Consider the following 26,148-nt stretch of genomic DNA (forward strand, 5'->3'; position numbering starts at 1 on the left):
AAATTTTGTTTTTTAGTATTTTAGTATTTAGTATTTTAGTATTTTTAGTACTTTAAAAATATAGTTTTTCTTCACAAATTTGGAAAAAAGTGGTGGATAAATATGTATTATGTGAGATATAACAACGCTTTCCACAATTCCATGAAGATAAATATCACCTAGAATACTTGTAGTTATTTAAATGTATCAATTACGATACCCACTCCTGAAGAATCCATCTTGGGGTAAGTGGAAGGTCCCTGTTAACAATGTCCTCAGTGACTAGAAGCTCCTAGTTAACAAGGTCCTCAATGTTTTTTATCATCTGGGGACTTTACAAATGACGCTCTTGAGCTCTGATAAGCATAGGGAGAAAGCTAAACATCAAGAAAATGAACAGCCACATTTTGCTGGCCTAATTTCTAAGGTGTCCTTCCAAGCATAAGACTAATGTGTGTACCAAACAAATAGAAAAAATGCACACACCCACACACTCCTAAATACATTAATTACATTGAACTAAAGTAGAGCTGGCAAGATATGCAAGAAGATAACAGTAACAGAAAGATCTTTTTTTTCTTTTCCTGTGAGCATACAGGCATGATTTAACTTGTATATATAGATGATAGCTAGAGATAGATACATAGATACATGTATAGAAAAATCCTGTTTTTATACTATTCTTAAGAGCTAAAATCATTTTATCTCCATAATATCCCTTATGTAGTGATAAAAATACCACATTTGATCCCTTCTTAACATTTACTTTTCTGCATATGGATTTTCTTAAAATATCTTTACCATAAGAATGACATCCTATTTTCATAGCAATGAGAAATGGAGCATTTGCAGTGAAGGTTTGACCTGATAGAGTACTTAGTCCTATTTCATCTGATTCCCACTATAATTTTGATAACATCATTGATGTTTCTATTTTTTGAGAAGACATAATGATGATAGGGAAATTATTCTTTCCTTCTCCAAGTGCTTTTTCTTTTTTTTCATAGACTTTTTTTTTTCTTTCTTGGAGAATTTTACCTAAACTTACAGATTTAATTTTACTTTAATTCTTAAACATATTTTTCCCTGCTGTTATATGTATTTATTTTTAAACAGCATTTTCCGCTCCACAAATGCAAAGACATGAGGTCTGAAAAAAAGAAGGAAATAAAATAAGCCGGGTGCAGCAGCTCATGCCTGTAATCCCAGCACTTTGGGAGGCCGAGGTGGGTGGATAACTGGAGTTCGGGTGTTCGAGACCAACCTGACCAACATGGAGAAACCCTGTCTCTACTAAAAATACAAAATTAGCTGGGCGTGGTGGCACATGCCTGCAATCCCAGCTATTCAGGAGGCTGAGGCAGAAGAATCACTTGAACCTGAGAGGCGGAAGTTTCAGGGAGTCGAGATAGTGCCATCGCACTCCAGCCTGGGCAACAAAAGCAAAACTCTGTCTCAAAATAATAATAATAATATAGTAGTCTGAGGAAGTCAAGAGAATAGAAAATTATATGTGTCTAGACCTTATTCAAACAAACTTTGTTTTACTTTACTAAACTTGTTCAAGCATTGAATAACTCTAGGTGGAATCTAGAAGCTGGTGATAAATTAGTTCTGCCTCGCTATCTCTGCCTAGTGTTTTCTCTTTGCTCTTAGTCAAGATGAAGCTACATAACTAAGGATTAATGCTAATGGAAGCATGAAGACTCATTTGCTAAAACATCAAAAAGAAGAAAGAAGGAAGAAGAAAGAAAGAAGGAAGGGAAGGCCAGGGGAGGGGAAAGGAGGGGTGGGGGAGAAGGGGAAAAAGGGGGGAAGGGAAGGAGGGAAGGAAGGAGAAGAAGAAGAGTAGTAAGAGCAGGAGGATGAAGAGGACGAGGAGAAAGTGGAGGGCATTTTTAACAAAATGTATGTTAGTAAATAAAAACAAACAAAGAGTGTTATAAATGATCAGAAACAAACTTGAATATATTTGCTTGCCTGGTGTTAAATCAAAATAAATATAAGATCATTAGCCTGGGATTACTACCATACTAGGATCTCCTACACAAGCAAACCGAAATTTAAGTCAGAGGTAGTCCTTGTAACTGATTAATTTTTGAATCAAGCTTCAGTCAGTCACAGGTAGCCATGTGGCCAATTGGTTATATAACTAGGTTAGTAAATGTGAATAATGTCAAATAAAAACCACTTTGAATATCTCTGTAAAATATTTCTACAGAAGACAATAGGAGACTAAATTTCCAATTCATATAATTCTGTCTTATAATCAAAGAACAGAAATAGAGATCATCAGATAGCTTTTCTAAGGAAATGTGAAGTGTAATTTATCTTCTGTATTTGTGTTATATTACATTACCTAACCAATTTTTAAATTTCTATATTTTTTTGTATTACATTCTTTCTTTTTTCCCTTCGTTACATGCTACATATATTTGAGGGAGGTTAAATTTTAATTCAGGGCCAAACAGTGCTAAACCTTTCATTTTCTGTTTGTTTGTTTTCATTGTACCATCCTCATGTAATTGAGGAAATAAACCAGCTGACTTAACGCTGAATGTCAAAAATGTATATACTTTTTTCCCTTGGGGTAATGTATAATAAAAGTTGCTTTATTTTGAGTGTAGCAATTATAGATCTTGAGACAGTTTCCTAAGGCTGATATAAAATTTGCCAAAACCTTTTAAGATTTAAAACAGGAAAATTTGTTTTCTTATAATTCTAGAGGCTAGAAATTAAAAACCAAAAAAAAACCAACGTGCTCTCTTCAAAGGCTTTAGGGTAGGATATTTCTTTGGCTCTTGTTGGCTTCTGGTAGCTTTTAGCCCTCCTTGGTAGTCCTTGGCTTATAGATACATTGCTCCAACTTTGCCTAATTCTACACATGATGTTTTCTCTTTGTGCCTATATGTTTCTATGTCACTGTATTAAGCCTCACCCTAATCTAGTGTGATCTCATCTTAAATTAATTACATCTTGCAAAGATATTATTTCCAAATAAGCTCACATTCATAGGTATCTGGTGTTAGGAGTTTAACATATTTTAGTGGGGGTGGATACAATTCAAATCACAACAAATTTGTAAAGGTTGAAAACACACAGGCATGTGCAGAATGGGAGAAAATGTTTGCAAACTCCGGCAGAAGATGAATATACAGAAAATAAAAGGTACTGAAACATCTTAACAGCTAAAACACAAGCAATCCAACTAAAAATGGACAAATGATCTGAGCAGATAGTTCTCAAAAGAAGACATACAAATAGCCAACAAATATATGAAAAAAATGGTCAGCATCACTAACCATCAAGAAAATACAAATCAAAACAATTAGATATTATCTCACCCCATTTAGAATGTCTATTATCAAAAAGACAAAAAATAACAAATGCTGATGAGGGTGCAAAGAAAGAGAAACACTCATATATGATTTTAGAAATGGAAAGTAATACAGCCAATATGGAGAATGATATGGCATTTCCTCAAAAACACTACTAATAAAACTATCATATGATCCAGCAATTCCACTACTAGACATTTATCCAAAGAAAAGGAAATCAGTATATGGAAGAGAGATCCGCACTCCTATGTTTATTGTAGCACTATTGGCAATAGCCAAGATAGGGAATCAACCTCAGATTCCAATAGATGGATGGATAAAGAAAATGTAGTATATATACATAATGGAATCCTATTCAGCCATAAAAAAGAATAAAATCCTTTCATTCATGGAAATATGGATGAGCATGGAGGGCATTATGTTAAGTGAAATCAGCCAGAAACAATTAGTTAAACACCACCTGTTCACATTCATGCTCAGAAGCTACGAAAGTTGAACTCATTAAAGTAGAGTAGGCCGGGCACAGTGGCTCATACCCATAATCCCAGCACTTTGGGAGGGCAAGGTGGATGGATCACCTGAGATCAGGAGTTCGAGACCAGCCTGGCCAACATGGTGAAACTCTTATTCTACTAAGAACACAAAAATTAGCCAGGCGAGGTGGCTGGTGCCTGTAATCCCAGCTACTTAGGAGGCTGAGGCAGAATTGCTTGAACCCCGGAAGCGGAGGCTGCAGTGAGCTGAGATTGCACCGCTGCACTCCTGCCTGGGTGACAGAGCAAGACTTTGTCTAAAAAAAAAAAAAAAAAAAAAAAAGTAGAGTAGAACAGAGGTTACTAGAGACTGGGAAGGGTAGGAGGAAAGGTTAGAAAAAGTGGGAAATAGGGAGAGATTTGTTAAAAGGGTGCAAAATTACAGCTGTACAGCATAATTCCCAGTGTTCTATAGCACTGCCGAATGACTATGGGTAACAATACCTATTATTTTCAAACAGCTAAAAGTAATTGAATGTTCCCAACCCAAAGAAATAATAAATGTTTGAGATGATATGTATGTTAATTACCTTGATCTGATCAACCTACATTGTATATATTGAAACATCACTATCAATCTCATAAACCTGTGCAATTATATTTCAATTACAAAAAGATAACAAAATTAAGAACACATGTATGGGTATATATGTGTGTGGTTGACTACAAATAAAATATAGTGGATATTTTATTTTAGTCTGTTGTACTCACTGTCCTCTTTTGAATACTTTCTTATAATTTTCAGTCACTTGGATCTGTTGTGGCTAACCATCTCCTTCCTCCCTGACACAGAATTTGTCATAAAATCCCATCCGTATCAGTTGCACTTAAGGCATGACCAAACAAATGCACAGAGCACCTTTAAAAAGGCTGGATTCAACGCATTTGGGGAAACATAGTTGTGATTATACCATTCACGTACCCATGAAGCCAGGTACGGCTTTGAAATTCTTAAATTAGAAGCATGTTTGGAGAAAACAAGCATCATTACAGTTTTATAAAAAAACAAATCCTGAAAAAGAAAACACACATTCCTAGGAGTAGGTTTTAGAGAGTGTTACTAATCTGTAATTTTTAGATTTCTACAGTGTGACATTACACTGAAACCAATGCTAAATTCAGTACATGTATTTTTGTGTGTCTGTGTACACGAGTGCCTGATTGTTGAACAACATGCGACTTTGCAAAGGAAAGTGTAAAGTTCAGTTTTGCATTTATTTTAAATGCTCTACACTGGTGTGATATAAACATACTCTTGTTCAAATTTATCATTTACTTTCCATGTTATGGCTTTTTTGAAATATCACAGATGAATAATGAATTACTGAAATAATAAATAATCAAATCATTCCAGACATTCAAATATTCCTAAAATTCTAATTCAGACTCTCCAATTAAAATGCAACTATCTTATCCAGTTTGATAACAAGCCAGTATGTCAAATTACTGATAGAATACTATTGAAAATAAAGACAGTTATAGCCATTGTTGCAGAAATGTCTTGCATTTCTTCCACTTATCATGGCCAATTAAAAGTTCCAGAAGATTCTGCCACCCAGTTTTTAATTGTCGAATTTTCAGTATTGTCTTTGTTATCTTCAAGTTAATACAAAGACTTGTGTCAACCTTTGCCATGTTATCACAAATAACAGCTGGGAGCAAGAACAAATGGAACAGCGTCTAGAGTACCCCATGCAAAATTCTCCATAAGAAAATATTAAGAATAACAATATTTAAATAAGATTTTCAGTCACTTAAAAACGCAGAGAGCTTTATCATAAGAAAAATTGAAAACAAATATTTTAATGAATTTTTCACCCCAAGTGTGCCATTATCTTTATTGGTCAATAACATCACAAATTAATTTTCATTACATTTCAAAACATGTAAAATATTATATATTTATAATAATATGTTCATACACACATATATTTCATATAATTTATATTTGTAATATATTATTTACATAAAAATACATTGTTTGTATAATATGAAACCACACTCAGGTGTGCCATGCAGATTCTAAAGGACAGATAAAACAGGCTTATAAACTTTAAAAAAAACACACACGTGTATCTGTGTCAAAAATTGTATACACATCTCTGATTTATTTTTTGTAAATAATAAGTAATAAAAATGTTACCTTCTCCTACTTGTAATAGATAAATTATTTGGTACATTTCTGAGAGGGAGTTTACTTTCACAACTCAAATCTTCCTTCAGATACAAAAAAATTCAGTCCTAAGAGTTTAAATTGAAGAGTGAGAGGAAATCTTAAAATCTGACTTTAAACCCAAGAATATTTATTGAATGCCAATTCACTTTAGAAAATTAAATGCACACTCTCGAAACACACAGCGAGACATATATTTCCTGGTGTTTTTATAAAAGAATACCTTATAGAAAGACATATTTGCAGAAGACAGTAGATAGTATTCAACACTCACTTATCTTAAAAGTAGTTCTGTTTTGTGACATATAATATTCTTGGGGTGCCAAAGTCATTTTATAAAGATATTTTCCTATAGTGAATAATTGAGCGTCTTTATAAATTAGATATTTCTGAAGGGAAACACACTAATGCTCTATATCATTTGTACTTCATATAATGTCTTCACATCTCATATAATGTCTTCAAGTGACAATGAAAGCAGAAGATAAACAATGGGATTTTATTAGCTAAGGGATTGGTTTTATGCGGGCTAGTAAATTATATGTTAATGCCTACTTGTTAGGAGATATCAATTATATACAGCACATCATGACTGTCTAACTTGCATGACCTCTATCTGCCCAGTTAAATTATTAAAATAATCTGTAACTGCTAAGTGTTAGTGCTTTCCCAATGCATGGCTGACATATTGGAAATAATTCTAATTCTACTGGGTGCTGCTTTGAAATTTAGATTAGTCTAGAAAATGAGACAAAACAAATAATTTTTTTAGTATTTATCTTAAACTTTGTCACAATTTAATCATGTGGCAATTTTATTTCCAGAAATGGCTGGAGTGTAGGTATTGTCCATACTCAATTAGAAATTAGAAATTTAGAACACTGTTTAGAAAATACTAAAATAATTATAATTTTTCAATTTTTCTTACTTTAAAGTTAATATAATTTTAACCCACATAAACCAAGAGTCTCAAATCAATAAAACAAAAGAAAAATTAAGGACACACAATAGGATAATAAATCATGACCTGCATTAAACTATCATTAATCTGGTGGTACACATTTTTATAGACATTTTCTATATATAGTCACACATTTTTATATAATTAAAATTATGTTAGATAATTTTTTGAGCATTATCACAATGTCTGTCAAGACAGGATGTTGAAAACTAAGAAAAATCAAATAAGATCAGTTCACCTGTATAATTAGATTTACTATTATTTGAGACATATTTAAGAATGGTTCTGTCACTCTTGCCTTATTTTAAATTGCAGAGAGAAAATACAGGAGGCCATGTGTCTCAGAACTATTGGGAATTAAACAGGTACACACATATATTTCCATTTTATGGTATGGTTTATAACTCATTTTATAATTTTATTGAAAAATTACATATTTTATAATTATCCAACCATCATTGTATACATGTATGCTATGGTATCCAGAGAACATGCTAAATTATCATATACTTTTAGCAATCCATGGTTCATAGATACTGTAACCCACACATACATCACTCAACACAAAAGCTCAGGATTGAGTAAGTTTCAGTAGGCTCGGGTCCTTATTTTTGTGTAGTTTTCCATAGTATACGCATTTGCATCCAGTTCGGTTGCAATTTTTTTATTGCCATCCCTAATCCTATTTGGATAAAAAGCCAAAAAGCTTAGTAGACTGTAGCCAAAATGGTAATTTTTAAATGATCCATTCACATAAAAATTTTGACTAAAATATACAACAATGTTATTTAGGTTAAATATAAATTTGTCTACAATTGTCTACAGTAAAGCCAAGCCTTATGGAAAAGTAAGTAGCATGTGCTTGCTTACAAACTTTGGTGTTAAAAGATAGTTAAATGGAAATATATATATATTTGTATATATTTATATATATTTGTATATATTTATATATATTTGTATATATTTATATATATATTTGTATATATTTATATATATTTATATATTGTATATATTTATATATATTTGTATATATTTATATTTATTTATTTATATATATTTATATATATACATATATTTCCATTTATATATATGTGTATATATATGGCAGGTGGTAACAAAGCATGTTGCTGAATATAAGTCAGATAGATAAACTGTTATATGTTCACATTCAACAAAAACAGTCTCTAAGTTATATATCCAGATATATGCCTTTATTTAGACAAGAACAAAGGCATCATCATAAAATTTATACTTTCAGGCAATATACATACAACTAAAAATTCATAAAACGGCAAATGTTGATGATTGTAGGGCATGCTTCAGGAGAAAATAGAAAGTAACTCATTGTATTTGTCCATTTTCATGCTCCTGATAAAGACATAACTGAGACTGGGAAGAAAAAGAGATTTAATGGACTTACAGTTCCACATGGCTGAGGAAGCCTCACAATCACGGCAGAAAGCAAAGAAGAGCAAATCATGTCTTACATGGATGGCAGCAGGCAAAGAGAGAGAGAGAACTTGTGTGGGAGAACTCCTCTTTATAAAATTATCAGATCTCCTGAGACTTATTTACTAGCAGGAGAACAGGGCAAGAAAGACTCATCCCCGTGATTCAACTATATCCCACTGGGTCCCCTCCACAACACATGGGAATTGTGGGAGTTACAATTAAAGATGAGATTTGGGTGGGGACACAGACAAATCATGTCATTCCATCCCTGGCCCCTTCCAAATCTCATGTCTTCACATTTCAAAACCAATCATGCCTTCCCAACAGTCCTCCAAGTCTTAACTTACTTCAGCATTAACCCAAAAGTCCAAAAAGTCCCACCTGAGACAAGGCAAATGCCTTCTGCCTGTGAGCCTGTAAAATCAAAAGCAAGTTAGTAACTTCCTAGATATAATGGAGGTACAGGTATTAGGTAAATATAGCCATTCCAAATGGGAGAAACTGGCCAAAATAAAGGGGCTACAGGGCCCATGCAAGTCCAAAAGCCAGCAGGGCAGTCAAATCTTAAAGCTCCACAATGATATCCTTTGACTCTATGTCTCACACATGGGACACACTGATGCAAGAAGTGATTTCCCATGGTCTTGGGCAGCTTCGCCCCTGTGGCTTTGCACTGTGCAGCCTCCCTCCTGGCTGCTTTCACAGGCTGGCATTGAGTGTGTCTTTTCCAGGCACACAGTGCAAGCTGTCAGTGAATCTACCATTCTGGGGTCAGCAGGACGGTGGCCCTCTTCTCACAACTCCACTAGGCAGTGCCCCAGTAGGGACTCTGTGTGTGGGCTCTGACCCCACATTGCCCTTCTGCACTGCCCTAGCAGAAGTTCTCCAAGAGGACCCCATCCCTGCCCTGAACTGCTGCCTGGGCATCCAGCTGCTTCCATACATCTTCTGAAATCGAGACAGAGGTTTCTAAACCCAATTCTTGACTTCTGTGCACTCACAGGTTCAATACCACGTGGAAGCTGCCATGGCTTGGGGCTTGTACCTGCTGAAGTCACAGCCTGAGCTCTACATTGGCCCCTTTTAGCCATGGCTGGAGTGTCTGGGACACAGAGCACCAAGTATCTAGGCTGCACACAGCATGGGGAGCCTGGCCCAGAAAACCACTTTTTTCTCCTAGGTCTCCAGGTCTGTGATAGGAGGGGCTGCCAAGAAGACCTCAGACATGCCCTGGAAACATTTTCCCCATTGTCTTGGGGATTAACATTCAGCTCCTTGTTACTTATGCAGATTCCTGCAGCTGGCTTGAATTTCTCAGCAAATGGGATTTTCTTTTTTATCGCATTGTCAAGCTGCAGATTTTCCACACTTTTATGCTCTCCTTCCATTATAGCACTGAAGGCCTTTAACAGCACCTAAGTTACCTCTTGAATGCAATGCTGCTTAGAAATTTCTTCTGCTAGATAACCCCCCAAATCATCTCTCTCAAGTTCAAAGTTCCACAGATCTCTAGGGCAGGGGCAAAATGCCACCAGTCTCTTTGCTAAAATATAACAAGGGTCACCTATGCTTCAGTTCCCAACAAGTTCCTCATCTCATGCCAGAAAAAGTAATGCTTTGGATCTAATTTATCCGGGATTTCAGTTTTATTAAGTCAGATTTCTCAAACTGTATAAGAGCTACACAAATAATTTTCAATTAAAAAAGTGAACTAGAGGGAATTTGTGGCAGCCTTGTCTGTGTTGGGTGTTGAGAGGGGCGCTGAAGCCAGAAATCAGGATTCTTAGTTCAAATCTTCTAAAGTTTAAATGTAGCTAATGAACTACACTTTTAAAAACACTACCAAAATCTAACAGCAGCTGTCAGTTAGCTACAGGTCAAAGGCCTCCATTAGAATTTTAAATAGTTTAAATTATGTATTTGATTACCAGACTCATAATGACAGCTAATTTTAGATATAGAAATTCACATCAATTTTTCATAATTCAAGACCTTGCTATTTCTTTCTTTATTGCTTAAGAAGCATCCAATATTATTTCATGATTTTGTTCCTGTTTTTGAGCATTTCCTGAGCCATATTTTTGCCACTGGTCATTAGCAGAGAGAAGTATTCTTCACTAAAGTAGTTCTGTGCTGTAGATTATATTTCATTTCTGGTTGTTTGTCCACCTCACACTGTCTGCTCCCCATAAGACTGATTCTGTGAATCTCTTGGAGACTATGTAAACCACCCCAAAACCCTTTAACACATTCCTTTTTGGGGGTGTGCACACGTTATAATAGTGGTGTCTTATGTTTGTAACTGAGAACCCTAAGACATGGAAACTTTTCCTCCTGTACTCAGATACATATTAATTACCTTCTTTCTCTTTGTTTACTCTTAAATCAATCGTTAAGAAATTAATTTCCTAGCAATGTTTTAATTTATCACCCTTTAAAATGTCCACAGAATGGTGGAAATGGTAGGCACAATACACTAGAATATTATAAAAATACAATCCATAAAAGTCATGTCACTAGTCCATAATATACTTTACAAAATGTTATAATAAAGCAATATATAAACAACATTTTTCAGTTCGTTTCCCAGTGAACTGTCAAAGTTATGCTATGAAAAGTCAATGTCCCCCTAAAATGGAAGAGTTCTGAAACTTATTCTATCCATCTTATAAATTCTGAGTTTTCAAATGTTTTCTCCTGTGGACTATTAAAAAAGCTTTACCCAATGCTGTATTGCACAGACCTCAGCTCATAATGTTATAATACATCACAAATCCCCAAGTATAACTTAATTTCACATAAAATTGTAAAATAAGTCTAAATAAATTTATTTTTCTAAAATTTGAGGAGTACAATTTATGTCTTCACTATAATTGATTGGGTATTAAATTAGTATAAAGTGTCAAGAATCCAAGTACCAAATTTGACATTCATTCATTAAAGATATATTGAAAAAATGAACTTTGCAGGCACTGTGGCAGGGTAAAATTATGATGTAGGATCAGTAGATGTGTAGGCTTGCTCTTCATCACAGAACGTCAAGCACTCCTCTGTACCTGCAGAATACAGCAAGGCATTCAGAGTTGCTGCAGTTAAATCAGTATGTGTTATATTTTCCTCCAACTATGATGCTGATAATGAGCCAAGGACTCAACTCAATGTTTTATTTACACTATATCATTTGATGCTATTCAGTGTATGCATAATCTGTGTAATAAGCCGACATCATTGTTTCTATATTTGAGCAAATGCAACAAAAGCTAATACAGGTTAAGTAATTGTTTGAGGGTCATAACTTTTAAGTGACAGAGTTGACATCCCAGTCTGGAATTTAGTGATTCCAAAACTTGTGCCCTTGGCATCCTAAATATCAGTTAAAAAAATGTTTTCAGCCCTTCAAATAGTTGTAAAAATAATGTTTGCCTTAAATCAAAGGTAGATTTATAAATGCATAGTTTTTTAATATATTTTAAAATGGGTTTTTCTTAAAGAAGATATTTTTCAAAAAGCAATAGAGAATAGTTGCTTAGTTTGATTTGCTACTAATTTTTAATAGAAACGATTTTTATATGTGAATCAACAGAATAACAGAACAAGCATGGAAAATATTCTAAAATATCTGCTAAAGTCTTACATCTAAATAGGATGACAGATGATAGATCGAACAATTGATTGACAGATACAGAAAAATAGATAAATAGGTAAGAAGATGGAGAAAGTAAGGGCAGAAAGAAAAAGAGAAAGAGAGGGAGAACCAAAGACAGCTTATATATATGTGTTTTGTTTACTAAGAGAGGAATGTTTGAGGAGCTGATTGATGTAGCTTGGAAGACAGTAGAAAACGGATGGGTTGATTCCACATCTTTGCTATTTTGCTACTGTGAATAGTGCTGTGATGAACATATGTATGCATGTGTCTTTATGATAGAATGATTTATATTCCTTTGGGTATATACTCAATAAAGGGATTACTGGGTTGAATCCTCTCAGGAATCATACTTATTACCTGTGTGGTGAAATCATATGTACACCAAACCCCTGTGACACGCCACTTACCCATGTAACAAACCTGCACATGTACTCTGAACCTAAAATAAAAGTTAAAAAATAAGGCAATAGGCCAAGTGTGGTAGCTCACACCTGTAATCCCAGTACCTTGGGAGGCCAGTGTGGGTGGATTACTTGAGGCCAGGGGTTCGAGGCAGCCTGGCCTACATGGCAAAACCCCGTACTACTAAAAATACAAAAATTAGCCAGGTGTGGTATTGCATCCCTGTGATCCCAGCTTCCTGGGAGGCTGAGGCACAGGAATTGCTTGAACCCAGGAGGTGGAGGCTGCAGTGAGCCGAGATGGTGCTACTGCACTCCAGCCTGGGCGACAGAGCAAAACTGTCTCCAAAGGAAAAAAGTAAATAAATAAATAAAAATAAAAATAAAAGTAGGATAGGTATACTTTATAAAATTTATTGTATTGGTCTTGCATGCTCTAAGCATTTTTTTTAATGGACCAGAGATATGGTTAGGCTTTGTGTCTTCACCCACATCTCATTTTGAATTGTCATCTCCATAATTCCCCTAATCCCCACGTGTGAACAGAGAAACAAGATGGAGGTAATTGAATCATGGGGGCGGTTTCTCCCATAGTGTTCTCTTGATAGGGAGTGAGTTCTCAGGAGATCTGATGGTTTTACAAGGCACACTTCCCGCTTGGCTCAGCACTTTGGCTTCCTGCCGCCTTGTGAAGAAGGTGCCTTGCTTCCCATTCACCTTCCACCATGATTGTAAGTTTCCTGAGTCCTCCGCAGCCATGCTGAACTCTGAGTCAATTAAACCTCTGTCTTTTATAAATTACCCAGTCTCAGGCAGTTCTTTATGGCAGTATGAAAATGGACTAATACAACCAGATAGTACATACAGGTTTTTGTTTTAACGGGCCATATAATTTCTATCACAACTACTCCTTTATTTGTAGCCCCAGTGCTGCCAAAAAGTATCTGGAAATTGTATTAGGGGGCCTCCTTTGTAGCCACCCACTCCCCTCTCTCAGCACATATCCAGCACTGATATGTTCTCATCCCTATAGGTGTATCTTCTGCAGAATGTCATATAAATGCATAACTTCTTTACAATCATACAATATGGAGCCCAGGATCTGACGTTTACCAGTGAAAAGTCATATAAAATATATCCATATTGTTTTGTGATTAAGTATTTTTCCCTCTATTTAGGAGTAAAATTTTATTGAATCAGTGTTTTACATTCTATACATTCATCTGTAAAAAGAAATCTTGAGTTTACAGTTTAAAGTGATAATGATAGCTATAAACATATACAGAACTAAGTGTAAACATAAGTTTTTCATTGACTTTAGTAAGTACCAAGAAAAAGAGCTACTGAGTCAAATGATAAGTATACATTTAACACCAACATGTACTCTATTTTCCAAAGTAGCTGCACCAGTTTTGCATTCCCACAGCAATGAATGAAAATTTCTGGTATTCTCATCATTGGCTGTTGTCATTTTTCTTTAGCTATTTGAATAAATGTGTAGTGGTATGATATTGTAATTTTAATTTGCATTTCTCCTGATCAATAATGATGTTGATCAACTTTTTATATGCTTAGTTGTTTTTATTTTATTTTATGAGACAGGGTCTTACTCTGTTGCCCAGGCTGAAGTGCAGTTGCCTGATTTCCATTCACTGCAGCCTTCACCTCCCTGTCTTAAGTCGTCCTCCTACCTCAGCCTCCCAAGGAGCTGGGACTACAGGTACATGCCGCCATGCCCAGATAAATTTTTTACTTTTTGTAGAGATGGGGTTTTGCCATATTGCCCAAGCTGGTCTCTAACTCCTGGGTTCAAGTTATCCTTGCACCTCAGCCTGCCAAAGTGCTGTGATTACAGGCATGAGCCACTGAGCTGGCCCTATGTGCTTAGTTGTTAACTGCTAACCATATCTCTTCTTTGCTTAAGTGTTTAAGTTTTTTTGTTTTTTGGACATTTTACAAAGGGTGAGGCTTTTTTATTGTTAAGTTTTAGAGTTTTAAAATATTAGGAACTTAGAAATTTAATGTTTTAATGTGTAAGGTAGGAATATAAATAGAAGGCACATCAATCAAGAGAGAAATGGGTTACTCTATGTAAAGTGCTTTGCACATAAGAGATGCTTAGTGCACATTAAATACTGGTATTGACGTTCCATCCAAGGAAACATGATGTGGCTCTGTATTTATTCAGTTTTTGGGAACAGCAAAGATTATCTTTATAGTGGATGTATGTCAAGAAGATCTATGACATCTAAGTGTTAAAGAGTTAATCCTGGCCAGGCGCGGTGGCTCACGCCTGTAATCCCAGCACTTTGGGAGGCCAAGGTGGGCAGATCACTAGGTCAGGAGATCAAGACCATCCTGGCTAACACAGTGAAACCCCGTCTCTACTAAAAATACAAAAAATTAGCCAGGTGTGGTGGTGGGCGCCTGTAGTCCCAGCTACTTGGGAGGCTGAGGCAGGAGAATGGCATGAACCTGGGAGGTGGAGCTTGCAGGGAGCCAAGATCCCGCCACTGCACTCCAGCCTGGGTGACAGAGTGAGACTCTGTCTCAAAAACAAAAACAAAAACAAAAAAAAGAAAAAAAAAGTTAATCATAAATTTTGAGCCCTTGCTTAACAAAAACAAAATCTTATAATACGATAAATACATACAGTCCAGTCATCTTCTCTTCAACAAACACCAAAAATGTAAAAATATATTATTGGAGATTAAGTTATCTAAAATATTATGTGGCTTTTAAATGGTTAGGATTGTAATTATTAGATGAGTATCAGAAAATAAATTATTACAAAACAACCACTTTTTGTAAATAGACATTCATTTTGCTTATTCATGATCCACTTTGGTAAAAAGAAATATGGTATAGCCTGAATTACAAAGACAACTGCACTTTTATCCTTGAAGAGGTGTTCTCTTAATATATTGTTCACTTTGGCTCAAAACTAAAACTTTTTATAATAAGAGGCTTTCATTTCTCCATCTGACTGTGTCCCATCAGTGGCAATTTGTTTCTCCTGTGAGTGTGATGATCTATCTTTAGTGCCCTATTTTCTGCTCTCTGGAGATGAACACATTTTGTGACTAAAGAATTATGGAGGCTCCTAAGCAGTGACTGACATTAGCACTTGTTTCTACTGTCTCCACAACAATCCAGGAATAATAGAATGGAATTGAATTGTCACACTTAATTTCAGGGTATAATCTATGAAATTACTACACAAAGATCTGGGTCATTTATATTTAGATAGTATTCTCTTTCAGTCTGAAGTATACTAACTCTCATTTATGGTGGGAATTCATTTATTCCAAAAATGTATTAGATATACAATTATATGAGATTGTGAGTCATTTACATCTAGATAGGATATTTAAATAATTCTATTTCCAAATAGTTTTAAGATATGAAAATTTCCAATGTATGAACAATGTTATTCAAAGTCTGCAAAATGAATTGAAGTTCTAGGACCTAATTTAAACTGCTGAAATGATGTACATAAAACTCTATCTTGAGAATGCACAGAAGGTCTTCACTTATACTTTATTTTAGTTATGCCTTTATTTTCCTCATTCACTCAAAAAACAATGCTTTCATTCAAAAATGCTGTTATCCATTTAACTTAAAATAATTATAATGACCCTATTAGGAGCAAGATATTTTGTAGAAAATTATAGTAGATTCATTGATCACATAAACAGATTACTCAATATAATTTCAAAGAAAAGGACTACAGGGAAAATAGTTGCTCTGCAGTCTGTAAAATGCAAAATTAGTTGGAACTGTATAAAACCCCAAACTGGTTTTTAAGAGGAAATAAATTTGATACACTTACCTACTCAACTTTTTTTTCCCAAATATTTGTTTAGGTTATAAATCAAATGTGCTTTTTCAAAGGAAATGTTAGCATCAGAAAATTTTAAGGAGTTCAAACCTCACATTTGAGAGAGCAGAGAAACCTAAATAGATTAAATTGTATTTCCCAAATAACTCAATGTATGAAAGTCAATGTTTAAACCTAGGTCAAAAGTGCTACTCATTTTATAACATTAGTATCATTAATATTAAAATGATGCTTTTTAAATTTTATTCATAATCTTGAATTACTTCTTCTGGTTTTTTAGATAATAGATATTTAAATTTTTGTTTACTTACACAATATTTACATATTTTTAAGGTAGAAGTGAGTTTACGTAAGTTCAACTAACTCTTATACTAAAAGTCAGTTACCAAATAATTTTCTTATTTCAATTCGCACAACCAAAATTCAATAAAAAGACATCTGAATGTTTGAATATATGTATGGTGTATGGTAAACTTAAATTTGGGATTACTCTGATGTAGTAATGTAGTATATTCTTTCTGTATATCCTGCTAAAACTTATTTAAAATAATAATTGTTAAAAGCCTGAATCTATTAAAAAATTACAAGAGATTTTTGCCTACATACAGATATGCATTTTTTTCTTTAAAAATTTGTGAGCTGAAAATAATTGGAGGGCAGTTATCTTCATATAGAGGCATTTTATTAAACAAGGATTAATATTAATGATTACTATTAATATTAATTTTATGTAAAACTATGTCTGATTTTTCTAAATTCTCTGACTTGCTAATAATGTGAAACATTAGGTTTAATATATATAATTAGGTATGTGAGGATGCACTATATAAATAAAATTGTTTTTAACATTTTGTAAGGTCTGCTACTTTACAAGTTTTATTACCTTTGCTCCATTTTTGATACCAATATTTTAACTGTGATAATTATGCTGGAGACACCAAATCAAGGCATGTTTATATAATCACACTCAAGGATCTCAAGGGTGATTTTCTGGTTATATTATGAAAATTATAAAAGGAATCAAGTGTATATTTCAGATAATAACTCTTAATAAATCATATAAATCTATGTGATAGATATAGATATAGTAAAACATATAGATATAGATATATTCAGCAACTTTGTAATTTATCAAAAGGTTTTGGTTAAAACATAAGACATTCCTCAATATAGAATTAGTTCTAAAAATTTGTTGCTATGAAGAATGTTAACAACTTAGCTTCCTGTTTTCTCTGAATAATGAACAATTCAAGATAGACATAGAAGTAAAGCACAATGACATAAAAATGTGAGCTTTGTAGCTCATAGTGTTGTTGGCGTGGTGCTTAGCAACAGGGATTTTCCTACACTACACTCCAGTACAGGGCAGCCTTACCTAGTCAGTCATACATGGAGCAGAAACTTTATTGCTAAATTTACAGCATAGCAGAGGCAGAACAGAATTCATTCTCACTGCAGGCTGGGACATCCTGAAGAGAAAAACACATGGAATGGGTGATATGAGCTACCCTAGTTTATTTCTTTCTTCCAATATCTGCAATCACCTCCACTATTGAGGAACTAGTGAACACAGGCACAGGAGCAGTGCTCTAAATGACACTAGATGCCCTTCAATATCTTTGTCAGTCTAAATTCAAAGGAAGCATTTTAACTCAAGTAAAAAGAAGACTAGAAAAGAAAGATAACCCATATGGGAATAGCAGAATTTTGTTGTTGTTGTTGTCGTCGTTTTAAATAATCTCTTGTTCTTGGCCAAGGGCACTCTGAGCTAGAAGAAAATATTTAGGAGAAGGATGAGAAATGCTTCTGTACTGAATAAGGGAATTACTCCCAGATGGCAGTGGTGTAAATCTACTTTGATAACAACAATATAGATATATTAAAATATGTTTATAGAAAATGTCTGCAATCTTTTTAGAGTGTAGAGTCCTTCTTGATGGCCTTAATTTATAAAAATTAAATTATCTTATTTAATTAAAAACTGCAAGAGATAACATTTTCTCCTCATAAGTTTCAATCAAGTATTTTTCTTTTGAATGAAGAAACAAATAATACATTGTCTGGAAACAATTCTTTGATTTAGTAGTTAGCAGTGAACAGTTGATAAGGTTTGGATGTTTTATCCCCTCCAAATCTCATATTAAAATGTGATCCGGTATTGTTGGATGTGGGGCCTAGAGGGAGGTATTAGGTCATGGGGGCAAATCCCTCATGAATGGCTTGGTTCCCTCCTCTGGGTAATGAGTGGTAAAGAGTTTACAGGAGATCTAGTTGCTTAAAAGAGTGTGGCACCTTCCCTCTCTCTCTTGCTCCCTCTCTTGCCCTATGAAGTGCTGGCTCCTCTTCCAATTCTACCATGATTGTAATCTTCCTGAGGCCCTCACCACAAGCAGATGCTGGCACTATGCATTGTGTACAATCTGCAGAACCAAGGGCCAAATAAATCTATTTTCATTATAAATGACCCAGTCTTAGGTATTTCTTTTACAACAACACAAACACACTAACACGCTGGTGAAAATCAACTTAAATCCTTAAATACAGGTAATCTAAGAGTTGTGAAATTTATATTTCCCCTTCAAAAATTAGCATTCTAAATTCTCTCCTTACACTTTGTTTTACTTTATACCCTTCCAACTTCCTATGCTCAAGTTTTCAGAAGACATTGAAGAACATCACATCATTAGAAAGAAGCAGAAAAAAAAAATTGGCTATGAAAATTAGCCATACAATGTATTGAATTAATAGAGTTTTGCTGAACAATTTTTGCTAATGGAGTTTATATTTTTAGGTATAAATTTTCCTGCATGATATCATTAGACAGTTTTTTTAAATGTAAGATATTTGCAGCAAATGGTCCCAAGGATCCCAATTATTAAATAAAACACAAATATAAATCAATTGCAGTATATCAAATATACTTTAATAATTACTTTAGGTAGCTCTGAAAGTAGAGTTACAAGATTGAGAGGCATTTTGTCTTCTGGGAAGGCTTTAAAAACATTAAGCTAGATTTCCCGCCATCAAAGATTTATGTGTAAGAGATTTGTCTTCATTGTGTTGTAATTAGAGCAAACGATTTGCCCATGGGGCATCGAAACTTAAAATGAGTCTGACATCACAACACAGTTTATATTCTCTGAGGAAAAATTAAAGGAAACTAAAGGATTTTATTTTTCAGACATCAAATCACAAAACAAAACAGTCCAATTTTCTTTGGGTTCTCAGTGGTACATTTATGTCTTCAGGGTTTAAAAAAACACACCGTTTTGCATGCTTAAAAATAAAAGATTCGGTTCAAGAGTTCACCTTTGTACCATCTTTGCAATTTTTCTTTAAATCTGTAGGTCTAAAACTTTGCTAAAATAAAAAATGTTTACTGAGAAACAAGTTCACATGAGTTGCTTGCTGAAAGAAACTGCTAAAGGGAATGCACTAAGATATGGAACACAATTATACAAAATAAATACTCATCGAACATGCCAGATGTTTCCTAAATTTAAATTGTTAAATGGCCATCGTGGAAGAAACATTGTAGTTTTGAATTCTGTAATAAGCAAAATAATTTTCTTATATAGAAACATTTGTTCCTTTGTGTATAAACCAAATCAAATATCATATATAAGTGATGCATAAGATATGAATCATGTATAATGTAGCTTATCCAAACATATTTTAAATAAACCTGTCAGTATTGTTTATATTATCAACATAGAACTGTTTTAAGATAAATCATTTCTTTATTTTTCATCTCAATCAATATTCATAAGAGACGATATAAGTTAGATGACTCAGCTCACCTACACTGAAAGCATTGGATAAGTGAATTACAATTTTTGCTCAAATATGGAAAAAATCTGACTGATTATAATTGAAATCATGAACTGCCATTTACTTTTCCTGCAAACTCTTTACTTAATATAAAATCTAGACATTAAAGAAACTAATTTATCCTCTTAAGTGCTATAAACATTTTCTCTCATTTCATTAGTTTTTTAATTGTCAATTTTGATAGTGTTCAACTAGAAGTCGAGAATAGGAAATCCACTAACACAGGTTCTGTTTTCATATATTTTTGAAACATTGAAGTCAACCTGAACCCAACTCCACTCTTGAGGCTAATGTTGAAATACCTGGCTGAAAGCAATGCCAAACCAATATCTCTGAAATATAGAGAAAGTTCGCTATTATAATTTTCTTTATGATTTTATTTATACATTAATGTATCTATGAGAGAGCAAATATTTATGTTTTACTTAAAAACATGCTAAGGTCTACAACGTTGTTATTTCTTAACTATATGACCTCGGGTGGGCCAGTTATTTAGTTTCTCATTGCCTTGGTTTTCTTTCTTGAAAAGTGAAGAATTGTTTTCTTTGTAATTATCTCATAATTATTTTCTGAAAACTTAAAACACTGGAAACATTGGCTGGCATTGAGTAAATTATTAATTTGTAGTATTAATATCGATTCACATTTTTCCTACTTAAAATTATATAATGACTCCTCATTTTCTGCATGATTTTATAGGATATAAATTTAGATACAAACCAAGACATATTTGAAATAACGTTTTATACATTCAACCTCACATATATTGATTGAAACTCCACATTTCTCTGTATTTGATAGCTTAGGTGATGTTCACATCTTATTTTGCCTCATTATTGAACAGTGTCTTACCTAATTTTCTATATGTAATGATTTATTTACTCTTGTCTGGCTTTCATGATAGTGTATACTGCATATTTTGAGACATAGTACATTTAATTATTTTTATGCTCAAAAAGAAAACTAGTTCCATATCCATTGAATCTTCAGTTTAAAGTTAGAAATTAAAATAAAAAACTGTTCTATGTCAACGATCATAAACTCACAAACTGATGTCTCATGGGTTGGATTAAGGCTGACTGACAGAATGACCCTAAAGGGCCATGTGTGTGCATGTTTACTCAACTTAAAATAAAAGAATTTTCTTTATGGGTTTATCTTACTAAGATTAGTGAGCCTTTTAAATGAGTCAGGTGCTTCTGATCCATCATATATGTCCTTGCCCTGTCCCTCTGTACTCACAAATCAGAGTCTACGTGATGTAATATCATTTGAAGGTAGACTGTGATAAGTTAAAGATGCATATTATGAACTATGAAGTAACTACCAAAATAACAAAATAGTTAAACCTAAAACCCATTAAAGAAAAAATAGGTTCATAAAAATCAACATAAAGCAGAAAAAATATGCACCAGAAAAACATATGATAAAATAGAAAAGAAAGAGTGAGATGTTATATTTAAAGCCAACAATATAAATAATCTGATTAAATGTATATTGCATAAACTCAAAGTCAGAACTTATCAGATTGGATAAACAAGTGAGACACAAATGTATGCTATCCACAAGAAGTGAATGTTAAAATAGTACTCTGTTTGCCTGGTGTAGTGGCTCCCAGCACTTTGGGAGGCCAAGGTGGGTGGATCACTTGTGGTTAGGAGTTTGAGACCAGCCTGGCCAACACTGCGAAACTCCGTCTCTACTTAAAATACAAAATTAGCGGGCGTGGTGGTGGAAAGGTGCAATCCCAGCTACTCGGGAGGCTGAGGCAGGAGAATCACTTGAACCCAGGAGGCAGAGGTTGCAGTGAGCCTAGATCACGCCACAGCACATCAGCCTGGGTGACAGAGTGAGACTCTGTCTCAAAAAAAAAAAAAAAAAAAAAAAGAGTACTCTGTTAACGCTAAGTCAAAAGGAGTGCTATAACAGCTTGGATAGTTTAGATTTCAAAGAAAATAATATAACCAGAATTAAATGAGCTCGATTCTTAATTACATACAGGCTAATTAATTGAGGTCACAGCATTCTTAAATGTTGATCCACCTATTAACCAAACTTTGAAATATGTGAAGCTAAAAGTGATAGGACTACAAGGAAAATAGGCATTCAACAAAATAGACACTCAACAGAGATTTTAATAATATCATCTTAATGATTATACAGAGTGCAACAATAAATTCAGTAAGAATATTTAAGGCATGAAAAGCACTATCAATTAACTTGACATACTTGGTATTTATAGAACATTTCACCCACCAACAGCAAAATACATATATTCCTACATGCTTATAATATTTCTCAAAATATCCTGTACTTTGCACTGTAAAATAAATCTCAATATGTTTATAAGAATATAATTCATACAAAAATTTATATCCATTAAAGTAAATTAGAGAAAAATAACAAAAAATTCTTTAAAAGACACATTTTAGAAATTAAAGAGGACAATTCTAAATACTAATGGGACAAAGAAAAAATCAAAAGAGAAATTAGAATAAATGTGAAACTGAATATATTTGAAAACACAGCGTATAACAATTTGTAGAATGTTGCCAAAACAGCACTCACTTTGCATAAAATTTACAGCATTAAATGCTTATATTAGAAAAGAAGAACAATAGACAGGTTGATTCTATATTTTTACTTTTATGAATAGTGCTGCAATAAATGTGGGAGTGCAGATATCTCTTCAATACTCTCATTTCCTTTTTTTTTTTTTTTGGATATATATCCAGTAGCGGGACTGCTGAATTGTATAGCAGCTCTGTAGTTTTCGGAGTAACCTCCATACCGTTTTCCATAGTGGCTGTACTAATTTGCATTCCCACCAATTGTGTAAAAGCATTTCCCTTTTTCTGCCTTCTCACCACCATCTGCTATTTTTTATCTTTCAGATAAAAGCCATTTTAACTGGGGTGAGATGATATCTCATTGTAGTTTTGATTTGCATTTATCTGATGATTAAAGATGTTGAGCATCTGTATGTTGGCTATTTGCATCTTATGAGAAATGTCTCTTCAGATCTTTTGACCATTTTGTAAAAAGAGGAATTGTTTTTTGTTATTGAGTTGTTTGAGTTATTTCTATATTCTGGTTATTAATTCTTGTCAGTTGAAGAGTTTTCAAATATTTTCTCCCATTCTGTAGGTTGTCCCTTCACTTTGCTAAGTGTCCATCAATGAATGAATGGATAAAAAAAGTGATACATATACATGTTAAAATATTATTCAGCCATAAAAAGAATAAAATTATATCATTTGCAACAACGTGGATGAAAATGGAAGACATTATGCTAAGCGAAATAATCCAGGCACAGAAAGACAAATATCACATGTGCTCACTCATATGTGGGAGTTAAAAAAAACTGATTTAATGAAGATAGAGTAGAATAAATTTTACCAGAGGATGGAAAGGGTGGTGGGGAGGGGAACGGTGAAGAGGATTTGGTTAATAAGTACAAAAGTATAGTTAGATAGAAGGAATAAGAACTAGTGTTTGGTAATACAATAGGGCAACTACAGTTAACAATAATTTAGTGTATATTTTAAAACCACTAGAAGAGTGAAATTGGAATGTACGTAACACAAAGAAATGATAAATGCTTGAGGAGATGGACATCCTAAACACCCTGATATGATCATTACACATTGTATGTTTGTATCAAAATATAACATATACCATATAAATATGTACAGCTATTATCTACTCATAAAAATTTAGAAATTAAAAAACAAAAAAGAAAGGAAGAGAGATATTAAATTAATGACTTCAGTTTGCACTTAAGAAATTAGAAAAAGAGATGGTCCTCCCAAGATGGCCAAATAGGATCAGCTCTGGTCTACAGCTCCCAGCGAGATCTACGCAGAAGACGGGTGATTTCTGCATTTCCAACTGAGGTACCTGGTTCATCTCACTGGGACTAGTTGAACAGTGGGTGCAGCCCACGGAGGGTGAGCCGAAGCAGGGTGGGGCATCATCTCAACCAGTAAGCGCAAGGGGTCAGGGGATTTCCCTTTCCTAGCCAAGGGCAGCCATGAGTAACTGCACCTGGAGGAGCAGTACACTTCTGCCAAAATACTGTGCTTTTCCCACAGTTTTCACAACCAGCAGACCAGGAGATCCCCTCCCATGGCTGGTTCCTCGAGTCCCACACCCACAGAGCCTTGCTTGCTGCTAGCACAGCAGTCTGAGATCAATGTGGGAGGCGGGAGCTTGGTGAGGGGAGGGGCATCCGCCATTGTTGAAGCTTGAGTAGGCAGTTCTATGCTCACAGTGTAAAAAAAGCAGCAGGAAAGCTTGAACTAGGCAGAGCCCACCACAACTCAGCAAGGCCTACTGCCTCTCTAGATTCCACCTCTAGGGCCAGGACATATCTGAATAAAAGGCAGCAGAGAGCTTCTCTAGACTTAAACGTCCCTGCCTGACAGCTCTGAAGAGAGCAGTGGTTCTCCCAGCAGGGCGTTGGAGCTCCGATAACGGATGGACTGCCTCCTTAAGTGGGTCCCTGACCCCCAGGTAGCCTGACTGGAAGACACCTCACAGTAGGAGTCAACAGACACCTCATACAAGTGAGTGCCCCTCTGGTACGAAGCTTCCAGAGGAAGGATCAGGCAGCAATATTTGCTGTTCTGCAGCCTCTGCGGGTGATACCCAGGCAAACAGGGTCTGCAGTGGACCTCTAGCAAACTCCAACAGACCTGCAGCTAAGGGGCCTGTCTGTTTGAAGGAAAACTAACAAACAGAAAGGAATAGCATCAACATCAACAAAAAGGACATCCACACCAAAACCCCATCCGTAGGTCACCAACATCAAAGACCAAAGGTAGATAAAACCACAAAGATGGGGAGAAACCAGAGCAGAAAGGCTGAAAATTGCAAAAACCAGAAAGCCTCTTCTCCTCCAGAGGAACACAACTCCTCACCAGCAAAGGAACAAAACTGGATGGAGAATAAGTTTGACAAGTTGACAAGTAGGCTTCAAAAGGTCGGTAATAACAAACTTCTCTGAGCTAAAGGAGCATGTTCTAACCCATTGCAAAGAAGCTAAAAACCCTGGAAAAAGGTTAAACCAATGGCTAACTAGAATAACCAGTGTAGAGAAGAGCTTAAATGAGCTGATGAAGCTGAAAACCACAGTATGAGAACTTGGGGAAGCATACAAAAGCTTCAACAGCTGATTCAATCAATTGTAAGAAAGGATATCAGTGATTGAAGGTCAAATTAATGAAATAAAGTGAGAAGAGAAGATTAGAGAAAAATGAGTGAAAAGAAACAACAAAGCCTCCAAGAAATTCAGGACTATGTGAAAAGACCAAATCTATGTTTGATTGGTGTACCTGAAAGTGATGGGGAGAATGGAACCAAGTTAGACGACACTCTTCAGGATATTATCCAGGAGGACTTCCCCAACCTAGCAAGGCAGGCAACATTCAAATTCAGGAAATACAGAGAACACCACAAAGATACTCCTTGAGAAGAGCAACCCCAAGACACAAAATTCTCAGATTCACCAAGGTTGAAACAACGGAAAAAATGTTAAGGGCAGCCAGAGAGAAAGGTCAGGTTACCCACAAAGGGAAGTCCATCAGACTAACAGCGGATCTTTCTCTGCAGAAACCCTACAAGCCAGAAAAGAGTGGGGGCCAATATTCAACACTTCTAAAGAAAAGAATTTTCAACCCAGAATTTCATATCCAGCCAAACTAAGCTTCATAACTGATGGAGAAATAAAATCTTTTACAAACAAGCAAATACTGAGAGATTTTGTCACCACCAGGCCTGCCTTACAAGAACTCCTGAAGGAAGCACTAAACATGGAAAGGAACAACTGGTACCAGCCACTGCAAAAACATGCCAAATTGTAAAGACCATCCATGCTATGAAGAAACTGCATCAACTAACGGGCAAAATAACCAGCTAGCATCATAATGACAGGATCAAATTCACATATAACAATATTAAACTTAAATATAAATGGGCTAAATGCCCCA

The sequence above is a fragment of the Pan troglodytes genome, chromosome 4, assembly GCF_028858775.2.
Source record: "Pan troglodytes isolate AG18354 chromosome 4, NHGRI_mPanTro3-v2.0_pri, whole genome shotgun sequence".
NCBI lineage: Eukaryota > Metazoa > Chordata > Mammalia > Primates > Hominidae > Pan > Pan troglodytes.